This window comes from Suricata suricatta, chromosome 8, assembly GCF_006229205.1.
Source record: "Suricata suricatta isolate VVHF042 chromosome 8, meerkat_22Aug2017_6uvM2_HiC, whole genome shotgun sequence".
NCBI classification, from domain to species: Eukaryota; Metazoa; Chordata; class Mammalia; order Carnivora; family Herpestidae; genus Suricata; species Suricata suricatta.
In genome coordinates this window covers 62510754-62527538 of record NC_043707.1, presented here as the reverse complement: position 1 = coordinate 62527538, position 16785 = coordinate 62510754, and the positions used below count along the sequence as shown (strand labels likewise).

At 35.5% G+C, this 16785-nt stretch overlaps 1 long non-coding RNA gene across 1 annotated transcript; it reads left to right on the top strand.

Moving 5' to 3' along the window:
• The first annotated feature begins 11361 nt into the window (after positions 1 to 11361).
• On the top strand, positions 11362 to 15351 carry LOC115297686. Its single transcript, XR_003911463.1, has 2 exons — positions 11362 to 11433; positions 15124 to 15351. It is a non-coding gene; the product is annotated as an uncharacterized LOC115297686 (long non-coding RNA).
• Positions 15352 to 16785: the final 1434 nt, after the last annotated feature.

Genomic DNA, 16785 nt, shown 5'->3' with positions numbered 1-16785 from the left:
AAAGACCTATCTATAAATAGCTGCTTTATTTATCTATCACAAAGGTGTCACTACAATGCTCTGAAGAAAGGTAGTCATTTCATTAAATGGTGCCTGGTAAATTTATATTCATATGGACAAAATGAAACTTGACTCCTACTTCATACCATACATAAAAGTCAATGTCAGATGGGTCATAGACTTAAGTGTGAAGAGTAAGACAATAAAGTTTATAGCACAAAATATAAAAGAATTTCTACATGGCCTCAGAGTAGGCAACGATTTTTGAGAAATCACAAAAAGTAAAAAAAAAATCACAAAATACAAAAAGCACTAATCATATAAAGGAAATTAGCAGATAGAACTTCATTAACATTAAGAACTTTTGTTTAGTGAGCCATCATTAACAAATTACAGAGTTAAGACAGAGTAAGAAAAGGTAACTGCAACACACACATCTGACAAAAGACTCATATCCAAACTATATAAAGAATTCCTACAAATCAATTAATGAAAGAGATAAAATGCAATTTTAAAGAAGGGCAACACACTTGAACAAGAAGTTAACCAAACAATGGGCAATAAGTGTAGATCTATATCATTAGTCATCAGGGAAATGCAAACTGGAACCACAACAGATACCTATTTTCATACCTGCCCAAATAGCTAAAATTAAAAAGACCTGTAATAGCAAGTATTGGTGTGAATCTAGAGCAGTCAGACCTCTGGGACTCTGCTGATAGGAATGTAAGTCAGTACCACTGCTTTGTGAAAGTTTTTGGCAGTCTCTACTAGAGGTAAACACATGTCTACTATATGATCAGCAATTCTATTTCCAGTTATATACCCAGTAGAAATGTGTGCATATGTCCAACCAAAAGACCTGTCAAAAACCTTAGCATGCTAAGAGAAATAAGTCAGGCAGAGAAGGATAGATACCATATGTTTGCACTCATAGGTCTAGTAGGAGAAACCCAACAGAGGACCATAGGGAGGGGAAGGGGGAAAGAGAGCTGGGGAGAATGAGGGACACAAATCATCAGAGACTATTGAATACTGAAAACTAACCATGGACTGAAGGGGGAGGGGGAGGGGAAGAAGGGGGTGATGGTCATGGTGGGGAGCACTTGTGGGGAGAAGCACTGGGTGTTACATGGAAACCAATTTAAAAATAAATAAATAAAAATAAAAAATAAATAACAATAAAAAAGTTTTATAAAAAAAAAACCTTAGCTTTATTCATGATGGTCAAAATGGAAAAAAACCAAATTCCCTCAACAGTGGACTGGATATATAAACTGTGGTACATTCATACAATGAAGCATTATGCAGCAATAAAAAAAATTACATATAGCTACATCCAAAAACATGGATTAATATTGACATAATGTTGAACCAAAAAGCTATATGACATAAAAGACTTTCTATCAAGTTCAAGACCAGACAAAACTATCCTCCAAAGTAATGGCCTTTTGCAAGAGGATTTGACTGGGAGAGAATACAAGGGCATCTTTCAGGGGTACTGGAAATGGTCTAGATTGTGATCTAGCTGATGATTACTTGAATGTACATAGATTTTAAAAACTCACTGAGCTTTACACTTCAGATTAGAGTACTTTCTTTACTGCATGTGTATTTTATTCAAAAATAGGAGGAAGAAAAAGGAAGGAGAGGGACAGGGAGGAAAGATAGAGGAGAAAGAGAAGCAGGTGGAGAAACAATCCTGGAAAACTCATGAATTCAAACTGCTACAGAGTACTGATACTTATTGGAATCCAAATATGTGCTCGATTGAACCATCTCGGCCTAATTTAGATAGAATTTAATAATAAAAAAAGGAAATTTAACTTGGGGGAGGGAAACCCTTTTCCTTCTTTGAAAAAAAAAGATAAAGCCACAGAATATACACTAATTTTCGACAATAATTTAGTTTGCTGTTTTCTGTATTTATATTAAAAGATTTTTATGGTTTTCCTTATTATTTTATCTTTATCCATGTATTGAGCTGTTTAATTTTTTTCTATAATTACCAAACTTAAAAAAAAACCCTTATAGCTTCAAAGGTCATAGAATATATTTGCACATTTATAAAGCACATTATTAAAGAAAAGAAGCAAATTTTAAGTGACTAGCCTTCTTATTTATTACATTCTACTCTTTCCTAGAGGTGAACATTTATCAGTATTTTTATTCAGAATTATTTGTATTACTAAAATCATATTAATAAGCTACAGATAAAACAATTTAATTACAGTAATTCCTTTATGAAATATTAGTCACAACATTAAAACAGTGCACCCTTAGTGTAGCATGCTATTAATGATTATGTACTAGAGAATAACAAACCACCTGAATGGCATTGTTTAACATAATACCTCACTTTTTTTAATTGAAGTATAAATGACATACAATATCATATGAGTTTCAGGTATATATCATAGTGATTTGATATTTTATTCATTACACAATGATCTCTGCAATAAGTCTAATTATCATCTGTCATCACAGTTATTACAGTGACTCTATTCCCTAAGCTGTATTTTTCATCCCTGTGATTTCTTTTATAAATGGAAGATTGTACCTACCGATCCCCTTCACCTATTTCACCCAAGCCCCCAACTATTGCCCCTCTGGTAACCAACAGTTTATTTCCTTTATCAATGAGTCTGTTTGTTTTGTTTTGTTTGTTCTGTTTCTAGTTTCCATATATAAGTGAAATCATATGGAATTTGTCTTTCTCTGACTTAATTCACTCACCATAATGCCCTCTAGGTCCATCCTTGTGGTTGTAAATGGCAAGACTTCATTTTTTTAATAACTAAGTAATATTCCATTGTATATACAGTCATACCTCATTTATTGCATTTCAACTTATTATACTCTGCAAATATTGTGTTTCTTACAAATTGATGATTTGTGGAAACCATGCATTAAGCAAGTTGGTTCTTCCAAAGCCCTTTTGCTCATTTTGTGTCCTTGTGTCACATTTTGGTAATTTATCAACTTTTTGGTGTTTCAAACTTTTTCATTATTATTTTATTTGTTATGGTGACCTATGATCATAGATTATGACTCACTGAAATCTCAGATGATGGTTAATCTTTTTTAGCAATAAAGTATTTAAAAAATTTTTTTTGTTTTTTATTTATTTTTGAGAGACAGAGAGAGACAGCACCAGGAGGAGGGGGAGGTCCGAGAGAGAGAGATACAGAATCTGAAGCTGGCTTTAGGCTCTGAACTAGCTGTCAGCACAGAGCCCGATGCGGGGCTGGAACCCACGAACTGTGAGATCATGACCTGAGCAGAAGCCAGAAGCTTAACCGACTGAGACACCCAGGTGCCCCAGCAATAAAGTATTTTTAAATTAAAGTACTGTATGTACCTTTTAAAGACCTAATGCTATTGCACACTTAACAGGCTACAGTGTAGTGTATACATAACTTTTATATGTACTATGAAACCAAAATGTCTTTTGATTCATTTTATGGCAATATTCCCTTTATTGCGGTGTTCTGGAACCAAACCCACAATTTCCCCAAGATGTGACCATATATACTGTATCTTCTTTATCCATTCATCCCTCAGTGGACACTTAGGTTGCTTCCATATTGTGGTTATCATAAATAATGCTATAATAAATATAGGGTGTTTGGATTGGATTTTTTTTCACATTCTATGGATAAATATGTAAAAGTGGTACTGCTGGCTTGTGCTGTGGTTCCATTTTTTTTTCTTTTTTGAGGAAATCCCGTAGTGGTTGCACCAATTTCCATTCCCACCAACAGCATATGAGGCCTCCTTTTTCTCCACACCCTTGCTAACACTGGATAACTTTCAGCTTTTGGATAATAGTCAATCTGATAGGTATGAGGTAGTGTCTCATTGTGGTTTTTATTTTTATTTTTTTGATGATTACTAATTTTGAGCATCTGTTCATATGCCTGTTGGCTATTTGTATGTCTTCTCTGGAAGAATTTAAGAACTCTGCTCATTTTTTAATCAGGTTCTTTGGGTTTTCTAATATTAAGTTGTGAATATGATACCTAATTTGACATATTCTTTTCATGCATTCTTTAGATTAATTCATTTTTCCAGATATTTAAGATTATTTACTGGTAGAATCAAATCTATGTAGTCACAACTACTTAAGTTTTCCATGTAAAAATTTGCTGGCAGTTATAGTAAATATTTGCACTTGAAAATTTGAAAATAAACAGGAAACATTACTTAACAAGGAATGAGTATTATATGCCAGTTTTTAAAGAAATGGTGTGAACCTTAAGTGGCAAGAGTAAGAGTCCATTAAATCTAGTTCCTGTCTTTAAAAATTTTTCAATTTATTAGGAAGAACAATGTGACCACTGAGTAAAATAGTATATAGTATATACACTGACTACCTTTGTTCTGGTTTCTTTTTAACCATATTCGTACGGCAAACAGCCTTAGAAGTGATAAAGTCTCCCTATGGAGTGGAGGGCAGACTTGTTTACTGTCTGGTGTGATAGAGGTACTGTCTCCCTTTACGGCAAGGTCTATCTGGTTTGTTTTCATTTTATTATAAAAGATTTGGGTCCCCTGAACTCAGGGTTCTTCATCTATGACATAATTCCACTGCGTGCACAACATCTACTTGGGTCTCTCACCTTATAAGGTGAATATAAATCTGGTGTTAATTTTTGTGCTGTTAATAATGAAGTCTTTTGTCTCTGACCAGGAGTTTCCTTTCTCTATTTTGTGTCCTTGTCCATAAAACTGTACCAGGCTCAGTTGCAGGTAGTGTTCTTGACCACTGAGAGCTTTCCAGTTAAGAGGAATTTACACCATCCAGGATAAGCTCCTGCTTCATTAAACTTTTCATTTTTCCTTGGTTGTCACCAGTCTTCTGACTACTAGGACATTCTGCACATGGTTTTCTTTCCCCTAGAACGTCCTTCTCCATGCTGGTCAGAAATACATATTGAGAAACTGGCCAGGGACCATTTGGTACACTAAATGTGGACAAGACAAACAGTGCCTACCCTCATGGAGAATATAATCTGGAGGCTCCTCTATTTTAGCAAACTTCTGCTTTGCCATCTAAGACGTAGCTCAAATCTTATGTCTTCAGAGAAGCCTTTTAATTCGGTTCTAGATATGCTTGGTTGTTCTTTCCTCCATGTTCCCATACAGTTTTGACCCTTATCACGACTTCACTCTGTTTCAGGGCAGATAGCATGTCTCATTTTTATTAAAAATTCCCATTACTGGGCGCCTGAGTGACTCAGTCGGTTAAGCATCCGACTTCAGCTCAGGTCATGATCTCACAGTTCATGACTTTGAGCCCCACATCAGGCTCTGTGCTGACAGCTCAGAGCTTGGAGTCTGCTTCAGATTCTGTGTCACCCTCTATCTCTGCCACTCTCCCAATTATTCTCTCTCTCTCTCTCTCAAAAATAAACACACAAAAACATTCTCGTTACCTACCTCTGTGTCTGGCACATACTTGGTACCTAATAAATATTTAGCATAGAAAGGCAGAAGAGATGAACGAACAAGCAAGCGTATAGATGCCATACACTGTTTAATCTGCTCCGGTGCTATGGAAAGGATTAGGATGAAGCTTCAACTCATATTTTATTTCATTTCTTTGTACCTAGACTCCTAAGTGAAACAGAGTTAAGTTTCCACCTCAGCACAGGTTATTTTTTCGCCCAGAGAGTTACAGATAACCTTTGACTAGGAGATCCAGTCTTCGACAAAGGAAAGGGTGTGTGCTTTAACAGAAGCTGCTGAAATGCTGGGCCCCTGGACAGTAAGGGACAGTAAGGGACAGTAAGGCAGTGATAAAAATGTAAAGAGATGGAGAAAATTGTTTTTCCCAGGATTCCTCTTTGGAAAAAGTACTATGGAAGTTTGCGAAGAATTCTGTGGTATGTCAAGGATGATGAAGGAGTAGCAAAGTAGCCGATAACAGTTACCGCCTTCCTCAGGCAGGGGAACATATAAATGCAGGGCTTTGCTTTCCACAAGGGGTATATAGATTAGAAGCCAAAAGAAGGAGCTGAGCACTGCTACTAGGGATCTTTCTTCTCCAATTTCCTTCCCCCTAACATCTCAGCATCTCTGTTAAATAAATGTCAAATAATAACAGTTAATAAATATCAGTTTAATAACAGTTAAAATTTTTCAGTTTGGTGGCACAGGCAGAGAGGAACAAAGCAAATGTTTTATTCCAGCCTTGTGCTTTGAGGTGACGCAGACTTGGGTTCAAATCTTAATTTGGGAAAAGGGGGTAGGCTCTCTAGGCATGGCCAACTACACACTTTGTAGAATCCACTGCAAAGATAAAAATGTAGATCCTACTTGGATAACTGTGGTAATTCTAGAGCTAATCCACGCCCATGGGCACTGCCAGCAACTCCCTGATCCCCACCCACCCACCCCTCCACCCGGGTGTTTATCAGATCAAAACCAAACGGGTCAGCTTCCCCCTGGCTGTAGGAGGGAGTAGGGGGGCAGTGCACCTGCAGCTTAGGTGACTCTAGATAACCTCAGTCCAATTGCATGTCCCCAAAATAAAATCTTCCATTGTCAGAAAAAAAACGTGGAACCCCTTGTGAAAATTTTAAGCATCAAGATATCAGGAATAAAGCACTAAACCAAGCATGGGGGCCCTTCTAAGTATAGGTTCTGTCAGCTGCAGAGTTCACCGGTCCTGTCTCTGGGCTTCTGATTCCTTACGTGAAAATTGATGAAAATGATGCCCTTGCAGGGATCTTGTAAGAGGCATGTCAGTTACCAGGTAGAAAGTGCCTAGCCGGTTGTAAACATTCAGTAATTATTGGTTCTCTTCCTTCCCATCCCCTGACCTCTCATCTTTCTTTTCCACACACCTTTCATTATAAAAGGGATACTATGTTAAATATACCTATGTTATTGGTTAAATTAACTGTCAAAGAAACAAATATATATGCAGATAATTTTAGAGATAATTTTCTGTAATAACAAAGATAGTACAGGAAGATTGAAATCCATGAATTATCTCAAATCACCTCCTAAGCCATAATATAAAATTTCTCCCCATCAGTTACTTTTTAATTAGAATTAATAGGAGTCAATTTTTCTAGTGCCATATTTTACAGTTACACAATCTAGTGCTAGAATTAGAATAAAGATCTTTTCTTAGTTCAATTTGATATACACTAGAGCACTATGCTTTAGTTATCTTACAATTCACTGCGCATTCACAAAAGAATAGTACCTCCCGTGTATAGATTTTTAACAGAGTATATATCAGAAACATTGGCTTTATTTTGTTATTTTTTTAATAGTCAGTCTGGACAATACCAGAAATACACAGCATACCAAGTATTCTGAATATGAAACTTGAGTATTTTATATGAAATTCCCTCCTGAAAATATTGAGAAAATGCCAAAGCGTCTGTTATGTAAATTAAATATCAGCCTTGGGCAGCTATGAGTTATGGGTCATTCACATTATACAGTAAAATGTTTTACTTTTTCTTAACTAGCAAAATTCCCTCTAGACCTGAAGTCAGAGTGGCTCACAATCACACACTTAAGCACAAAATATGCAAATGACAGTGCTTCTGAAACCCAGTCATGATACCAAAGAAAATGCATCTTACAGTCAATGAAAATTATATTTTCACATAAATTTTATAATGTTTTTGTTTCAATTGTCAAAAGGGCTGATCCTTTTCTTTCAAAATGTTTATGCCTAAAAAAAGATAAGTACTGTAAAATCGAATAAAGTGTTGACAGAACAAGAAAATATCCAATGTATCTTATAAGTATGTCCATCACTGCAGTATGTAACACGGTTCATGTTATGCCGTGTGACACAGAGACCAACCAAAACCACTGAAGCTGAATTAGGGGAGTTTTTGTTACTGGCCGGGACCGCACAGAGTTGACACGGAACTCTAAATGTGTGGCCCCGAGTCCAAGGGCTTAGGGCTTTTTATAATCAGCAAGCAGGCAAGCGGCGGGACAGAGGAAGAAGTGAGTGGTTATTGTAAAAAGGTTACAAAGTGATAAAGAGGGCACCCCTTATCCTGGTATGTAGGACAGCATTTGTTATTTTGAAGGCATGGTTTAGGATTCTAGGGGAGTTTTAAGGGTGTAGCCATTATCTCAAGGACAAAGTTTGCAAACTGTATTACAAACAACCAGTACCTCAGGGGACATTAACCCTTGACCTCTTGTTTGTTTTCCCTTGCACCTAAGGATAGTTAGGTAGCCCTCCAAGTGTAACCCAGAAGGTAAACGCTGGGTTGAGATGGAAGCACTGAAGCTAAACTCATGTGTAAAGTCCATATACCAAAAGAGTCACGCTCTTTTCGTCACAAAACTTAACAAAAACCTTGTATGCATATTCAAATAATGTCTGTGTATCTAAGAGAAGAAAAGATCCTTGATCTTTTTCTACTTAGTGTTTATTGAAATTTAAATAGCCCCCAAAGACAGGTAATTTTTTGTTCTCCCTGGGGTTAGTAAATAGTAAAGCCGTCATTGCTAACATCGTCACAAGCAGGCGTTGAGTGGTGTAAGAGCGTCCAAAAACCTTATAAATATACATGCAATCGCATCCGTCTGTGTAACTTAAAATGAGGCTAATAATTCCTATTTTGCCTATCGCTGAGGGTTGTGATGAGGATCAATGGAGATAAAGTGTAAGAAAGCTTTTTTCAAGCTCTAAAGCTTTCAGTAAGTGCGTGGGAATGCAGTAAAAGGGTGACATTGTCATTTCTAAGTATTGTCAAGCACCACTTATTAAATGCATGATTGCCTGCAACACCATGTTAGGTGTAAAGGGCTGAACTGAAACACTGGCACCACCATCGTGTTTGCAAGTATGGTGATACAGTTTACTTCAGAAGCCACAAACTCTCTGTGGAATATAAGGATTCTTCTCCCAATACCCAAGGATGGTTTTTACTCATATTAATGGCTAGAAAAATATCCTATTTTGTTTGTTTATCTCGTGGAGCTAGTACAATAGCTTTTGTTAGGGCTAGATAATTTAATGATTTTTTTATTAAAAAGCTTCACTGCCTTGCAACAAATATCATAGTTATCTTTCCAAAATGTTTCTAAATGCCTATGTTGTTCTATTATAAAAATTATTTACAGATATATTTTCATTTCATTATATTTGGTTTTATACACTTTAACTAGAAATATTAGAAATTTATGATACATATATATGTATACATACATATACCCTCTCTCTCTCTCTCTCTATATATATATATATATATATATACACACCCATATATAGACATAGAAAGTGCCCTAAGAAATATATGTATAATAACCATATGTGTAATTATTATTTTACTACTTAAATGTGTTTTCCACCTAATTTGTTTTATTACTTAAAATGCCACATTGCTTTTTAGAATATTTTCAATTGTCTTCTCTGTTGGAGTGTTTTGGCATGTAGTCTAAATGTAGAGGAATACTATAGCCTTCTTCTGATTTTTATATTTTGCTTAACATTTTTCCATATAAATTTATATTTATCAGGAAGCATACTTTTGAAAATTTTCACACTCAGGGCTCTAATGACAAATTAGAAGGTACACATGATACAGCAATATAGTGATCACTGTAGTATAATCTTCTATATGTGGATAATTGGTAATAGATACATATGGATATTCAGGAATATAAAACTACATCCTGAAGTTAATGTATCTGAATTAGCAACAAAAAAAAACCAAACAAATAAAAACCACCACCACCACCAACAAAAACACTGAGAAAATTATAAACTTCATCTCCTCCTGAATTTACTCTCTACTTCTCTAGAATTAAGAGCATTTTTTAAGGATACTCTGGTCTTGACTTTCCTTCCTTAAGACTCTACCTAGGCTTTGCCAATGGATTTTGGCAACTCAAACAAAAAAATACTGCTTTATAAAATCACATCAGGACTTTCTGCTTTAAAACTTCAAGTCTCTGGATTGGTCATCTGCTGACCATGAACACTTTAATTTTTGAATGACAAGTGATATAGAGAAAGAGAAATTGAAAAGGACTTATGGGTATGGAGTGTCTACTGTATATGAGATATCATATTATTTAGCTTATATTAAATATTTTTTTGAAAGAGAACGAGAGCCTCAAAATTCTGAGAACATATACCACCAAAGAGTTACTTCACAGCTTAATATAGATACAGATATAAAGATATATATGACAGTGCTATTGAGTGAATTCTTACCTAAGAAATTACATATAATGAAGAAATGTCTGTAGTAATTAAGAAAGTGTGCTTCTGGAGGTAGGATAAACACGTAGACCAATGGAACAGAATCGAGAACCCAGAAAAGGATTTAATTAAGTGCACTCAGCTGATTTTGGACAAAGATGCAAAAGCAATCCAATGCACAAAGGATAGTCTTTTCAGTAAATGTTGGAACAATAAAATAGGAAGAAAAAAAGAAATATGACCTTTATAAACCTTACTTTTTATAAAACTATTAACTCAAAATGGATCATAGATCTAAATATAAAATGAAAAACTATAAAATCTTTAGAAGAAAATATTTATGACCTACAGTTAAACCAAGAGTTCTGTATATATGACAACAAAACAAGGGGAAAAAATCAATAAACTCGACTTCATAAAAATTTAAAACTTTGGCTCTGTGAGAGTCTGTGTTAAAAAGATGAAAGAGAAACCACTGACTGGGCAAAAATGTTTGCAAATCTCATATCTGACAAGGGACTTGTAAGCCAAATGTATAAAAAAAAAAACTTCTCTAAACTCAACATTAAGAAAACAAACAATTCAATTAAGAAATGGGCAAAAAAGACTTGAATAGACAATTTACCAAACAGGACATGCAGATAGAAAACAATCACATGAAAAAAATTTCAGCATCACTAACCATTAGGGAAATGCAAATGAAAGCCACAATGAGCTACCATTACATACCTACTGGAACACTACAAGAAGAACATCAAGGATGTGAAGCTACTAGATCTCTCATATACATTGTTGTGGAGAATGTAAAATAGTACAACTACTCTGGAAAACAGTTGGGCAGATTCTTTTAAAGTTAAACATTCACTTAATGACACAACCCAGCAATTGCATTTTGGGGTATTTGTCATAGAGAAATTAAAATAAGTCCACACAAGAACTTATATGTAACTATTCATAGGAGCTTTATTTGTAATAGCCCATAGCTAGAAACAACCCAAGTGTCCTCCTGTGGGTGTACAGATTAGAAACTGTCCATAAAATGAAATAAGCAGGCACAAACTATTAATACATGAAACATTAATGGATCTTAAAGGCATTGTTGAGTGGAAGAAGCCAGTCTCAGAAGGTTACATGCTGTAGGATTCCATTAGCACCTAGAGACAAAATCATAGTGACGAAGAACAGACAAATGTTGGGCACAGGTTAAGGTTAGAAAGAAGCTGTGATGATGAAAGGTAAGCTTGAGGGACTTCTTTGTGGTAACAGAACAGTATCCTTATTGTGAAGGTGGTCGTATGAATATACACATATGATAAAATTTCATAAAACTACATACACACACAAACATGAAAGAGTGCATGTAAAAGCTGTTGAAATCTGAACAAGTTCTGTGTTTCATCAATAATATTATACCAACGATAATTTCTTGGTTTGATAACTAAGTATGATTACTCAAGATGTTATTAGAGAAAGCAGGGTGAAGTTTGCACAGGAAATCTCTGTAGTATTTTTGCAGCTTCTTGTGAGTCTTATATTATTTCAAAATCAAAAGTTTAAAAAAAATTAATGTTAGATGTGACTGAATGTAAATTTACTTCCACCTACAATTTCAAGTGTCGATGAGCAATCTGTATTGATGAAAAAGAAGATAAACCTTGACACTAAAATATTCAAATCCACACTACAACAGAAGGTAAAGAACCTATATTTCTGAGTGATTTCTCTAGTAACAAGGTATTCTAGAAATTATGTTTATAATGTTTATAAACCCAGGAAAAATAATGATTTACGGACGTGGCAAGAGCTTTGGAAGTGAAAAAAGGAGAGAGTAAGGAGATTTAAAGCTAACACCAGAGGCTAGCATTGGAGATAAATTCAGGGAAAACAGACACAGGAAAATTTGCGTTATCAGAAAAAAATTCAACAGTGAGCTTGCTTAGCATGGAATTTCATTTAGTGATGGTAAGACAAAGATTACAGTTTTGACCTCAAATCGTTTCTGTTATCATTTTAAGCTAATGATTGAAGTACTTTGGAATTTAAAGTTCTGGTCTTTAAAAAAACATGGAAATTCTTATCTATTTCATTAGGTGACAAAGTTTATGTTATGCCAACATTCGTCTCTGAAAATATCTCTCAAAATTCAAGGACTTCCTTTGCAGTTGGAAGCAGTCTGTGATCATTGTAGCGTCTGTGTTCATATGAAGTTGTTTACAAATTACGTTACCATCTTGGAAATATAACCGGCCTTGGTCTATAATTTCAAATCGTTCTCTTATCACAAGAGGGTAAATTTCTCCAAAGTTACAGCAGGAAAGATTACAATCTCTCTAAGTAACTTTTTATTTTCCAGAGAGAATTTACTAACATTTTACATGCTTTCTCTAAATTAAAGATTATAAAGCAATGACATCAGAAAATTGGGTGTTTGTGATATGGAAGACAAGCATCAGTTCTTGGATGAATATCCAATGCACCAGATTATAGACACTGATGCAGCCACCATTGCAGCAAATGGACTGCAACTACATATTTTGAATTATTGAAGCAGTGGCTCGAAACTATTCAGTAGATCAGATGTATCGCCTTCCTTCATGAGATTGATGAGAATTCACTTCTGCTCGCTACACTCCAGTGCAGAGGACTGGAGGGCATTTAGCAAGCTGAGAAAGGTCAAAGTAAGACTGCATTGGTTTTTGAACCTAAAAATTCCAAACTCCTTGCTCCCCATTAAAATGAATGAAGAAAAGCTATGTTTTGATGGGTAGCATCCCAAAGACTTGCTTGAGGCATAAAGGAAAGAAACTACCATGTCTAAGTCCAGGAAATGCTCATTTGCCACCTTGCAGAGCATGTAAAGGAGCACAGTGTTACACACTATCTCCTTCCTGAAATATTATTGTCTCAAAAGTTACAAGCAGCTTAAATAATGGAGATTCCAATATAGAAAATACATTACTAAGGGGAAAAAAGAAAGAGAGAGGCAAACCAAGAAGCAGACTCTTAACTATAGACAACAAACTGATGGTTACCAGGGAAGAGAGGTGGGTGGGGACAGATGGGGGAAATAGGTGATATGGATTAAGGAGGGCACTTGTGATGAGCACCGGGTGGTGTATAGAATTGTGGGATCACTATATTGTACCCCTGAAACTAATATTACACTGTGTATTAACCAACTGGAATTTAAATAAAAATTTTTTTAAAAAGGAAAATATATTACTATATTTGGTTCGTCTTTCTGTCAGATAAAGGAACAAAACAGCAAAGTAATTTTGATTGTTTGATTGTTGAAATTAATTGTGAAATGGATTTTTCATACAAAAGCTGGAGTCCGATTTCACTGTAAGCAAAAGTTTAAAAAGTTTAGGAAAAGCATTAGTTGTGCAGAATATTCAATATCTGAGAACACACTTGCACTGGTGACTAAATATATTTAACTCTTGAGCTCAACTCTTTAAAAAAATTTTATACGTTTATTTCTTTTTTGAGAGATAGAGTGAGACAGAGCATGAGTAGGGAGGGTCAGAGATAGAAGGAGACACAGAATCTGAAGCAGGCTCTAGGCTCTGAGCAAGCATTCAGCACAGAGCTCGACGCTGGGCTTGAACCCACCAACCATGATATCAAGACCTGAGCTGAAGTTGAACACTTAACCGACTGAGCCACTCAGGTGCCCCAAGTTGAGCTCAACTTTTAAACCACAACAGTTCCAAATTGTATGACATGTTTCAGAATGTGAGGAGTACCCTCAGTCAAATATGTTAAATGAAAATGTTAAAAGAAAACAATTGCTCTTCGAGCTGAAATAATGGGAATTTGATACAAGGAAGTATTTTTCCCTGCTTATGTGCTTTTTGTTAGCATGTCAGATTGGTCAGAACTAGGATTCTATCACTCTGTCCCACAATCTCCCCCTCCTCTGGCTCTCGTTAGCATCAGAGATCACAAAGAGCTTGACACATCTATTGAAAAATTCTGGAAGAAGGAAACATGATAAATAGTGTACTTGTATACACACACACACACACACACAAAACCACAATTTCTTCTCTTTGAGTTTATTTCTGAAATTTTTTCTACTATTCTTAGCCAAATTAAATAATGTCTCCAAAGAAAATCTTCCTTTGAGGCCCCATGATTGGTAATCTCCTAGAGAAAAGCAAAGCAATATTTTTTATCAGTAATTTAGAATACCCTTGGTGACAATTGAATTTCTATTCTATACTTTTTATTGATTAATATTTGATATATATTAATATATAACAAATTACTTATGAGACACAATGAATTGAACAGTCACTAATATACCCCCAACTTAAGAGTATTGCCAATGATGTTGGATATATCTGTGTCTCTTTACCACTTCTGTGCCTCCCTATGCCCCAGGAGGTACCACTATTATGAAATTTGGTTTATCCTGCTTCTCCCTGTCCCATAGTTTTATCACAAATGTATTTAGGTCTAAACACACACTGTTTGATTTTTTGCTTTGAAGACTCTTAAGACCGGAAACCTACTATACACATTCTTCAATGATTTTCTTTGTTTAAACAACATCTTGTTTCATTCATGTTGTTGCATATAATTGTAGATCCTTCATTTTCACCGCTGCATGAAATCACATTTTGTAAATACTCTAACAATTTAATGATCCATGATGTTGTCAACAGACATTTGGGACATTAGAACTGCCACCCAGTGGTCCAGGACCTTATCATGACCCATTTCAGGTTGGGTAATCCTGACTATCAATAAGCTAAAAAGTTTCTTCAGTTAGAATAGAATAAGCACCATGATAAATTACAGCCCTTTGAAGGGAATAACCCGAGAAGACTCTTTAGATCCTTCTGATCATAGGGTGCTTAACACTATTTTAAAACATATTATTGGTTCTAATATTTATTTCTTCCCTTGGTACACAGGTTTTGTAATGCCATAATCTGAGATTACTTCGAATAAACATGGCCTGAGTTTTAAAAATGTAAATGGAGAAACATTTTCCACAATGGAAAGAGCTTGTGCTTTGGATTCAGTCACATTTAGAGTTAAGTCCTGATTCTGCCACTTTCTAGCTATGAGAGCTTGAATAATTTACTTAACTTTCCTAAGTCTCAGTTTCTTTTTCAATAAAATGGAAACAATAACACATATTCATGTGATTGATATCATTATTAAATAATATATTAATGCCTCGTGTAATGTCTAGCATATAGAAGACATTTAATAAATGTTTAGGAAATAAAGGATTGAAGAATGAATAGTCAAAGTGATGAGCAAGGAGGCAACATGAATACCTGCAGAGCAAAGGAGGTAACAAATCTGTGTGAATCGGGTGTAAGAAAAGTCTTAGTGGTGGGTCCTCTTGGAAGGAGCACATGGGTGCCCCTTGTCCTCAGGGCTGCCACATTACATGCAAGTGATGTTCTCCGGACTTGTGCAACATGGCAGCCTTGTTTTAAGACATTTATATTCTTTTTGAATATAATATGATGGTCAAACAAAAACATATCTGCACATGACTGGCCTGGATAACTATTATCCAATTCCTGACTTATAGAACTCTCATCCAGGGATGTAGGAATTATCAAATATGTGGCAAAACCAAAGCTAATATCTTTTGTGTGCCTACTATATGTCATGTATCTTCTGGGATGAAAAAAGAGGCAAGTGGTGTTGAAAACACCTTGTCCCTTTGCCTAACAATCTAAAATTTGCACCTTCTGTCTTGAAGTAGTCTCCTGACACTTCTACTTGCTTGGGAAGTTCCTCTTTGTCTAGGCCTTTGTCTAGTTCCTCTTTGTCTAGGCCTTGTCTAGGCCTGTGGAGGCCAGGCTAAAGGGCTTCGAACACCTAAGATACCCCTCAAAACTGCAAAGCACACAAACTTACAAGACAAAATAAGCTCACCAGCCTCTCTATAGCAAGGATACACTTGCTGTTCATTTCTACCTCTTCTATACCTCCTATCCTCCAGTCCTTTTGTAGTATTTCCTATTTCTGTCATCTTTTCTTCAAAGCCCTGCTCTCTAAAGCAAAGAGGTTCTGGGAAGTCCATCTCTAATCCCCTTTTTTCACCTCATCCTGGAAACAACTCTAAGGAAACAGTCATTTGGTCTGACTAATTGATAAAGCTGAAGCTGTTGGTTTGTCTTATGCATATTATCTCCAGCATTAGTGCAGTGAAACCTGTTTCTGCCACCCCATTACTAATTCAAATAAGTTATAGTCAACCAAACAAAATTTTAAACATAGCTGAGCATATTTCAAGACCAAAATTTACCAGAAAAAAATAGTGGCTACATTCTACCAAATTCTGACTGGTAAAGTAATATTGAACTTGAAAAATGTGAGTCATTCTGGCCTCTTTTCCACCATTTTGCAAACCTGGTCTTATATACATTGCACACTATCGCTGCTGGGTGATTATCCTAGGCTTGTCATCAATCTGGCCTGGTTGCCTTGCATGCCTTAATGATTTCATTTTATTTTGCCTAATCCTACCATACATATCCTGGCAATTTCAAATAACATCCTTGACAATTTTCTCTTTTCTCACTCTGTTAGAGGTATCTGCAACATAGAAC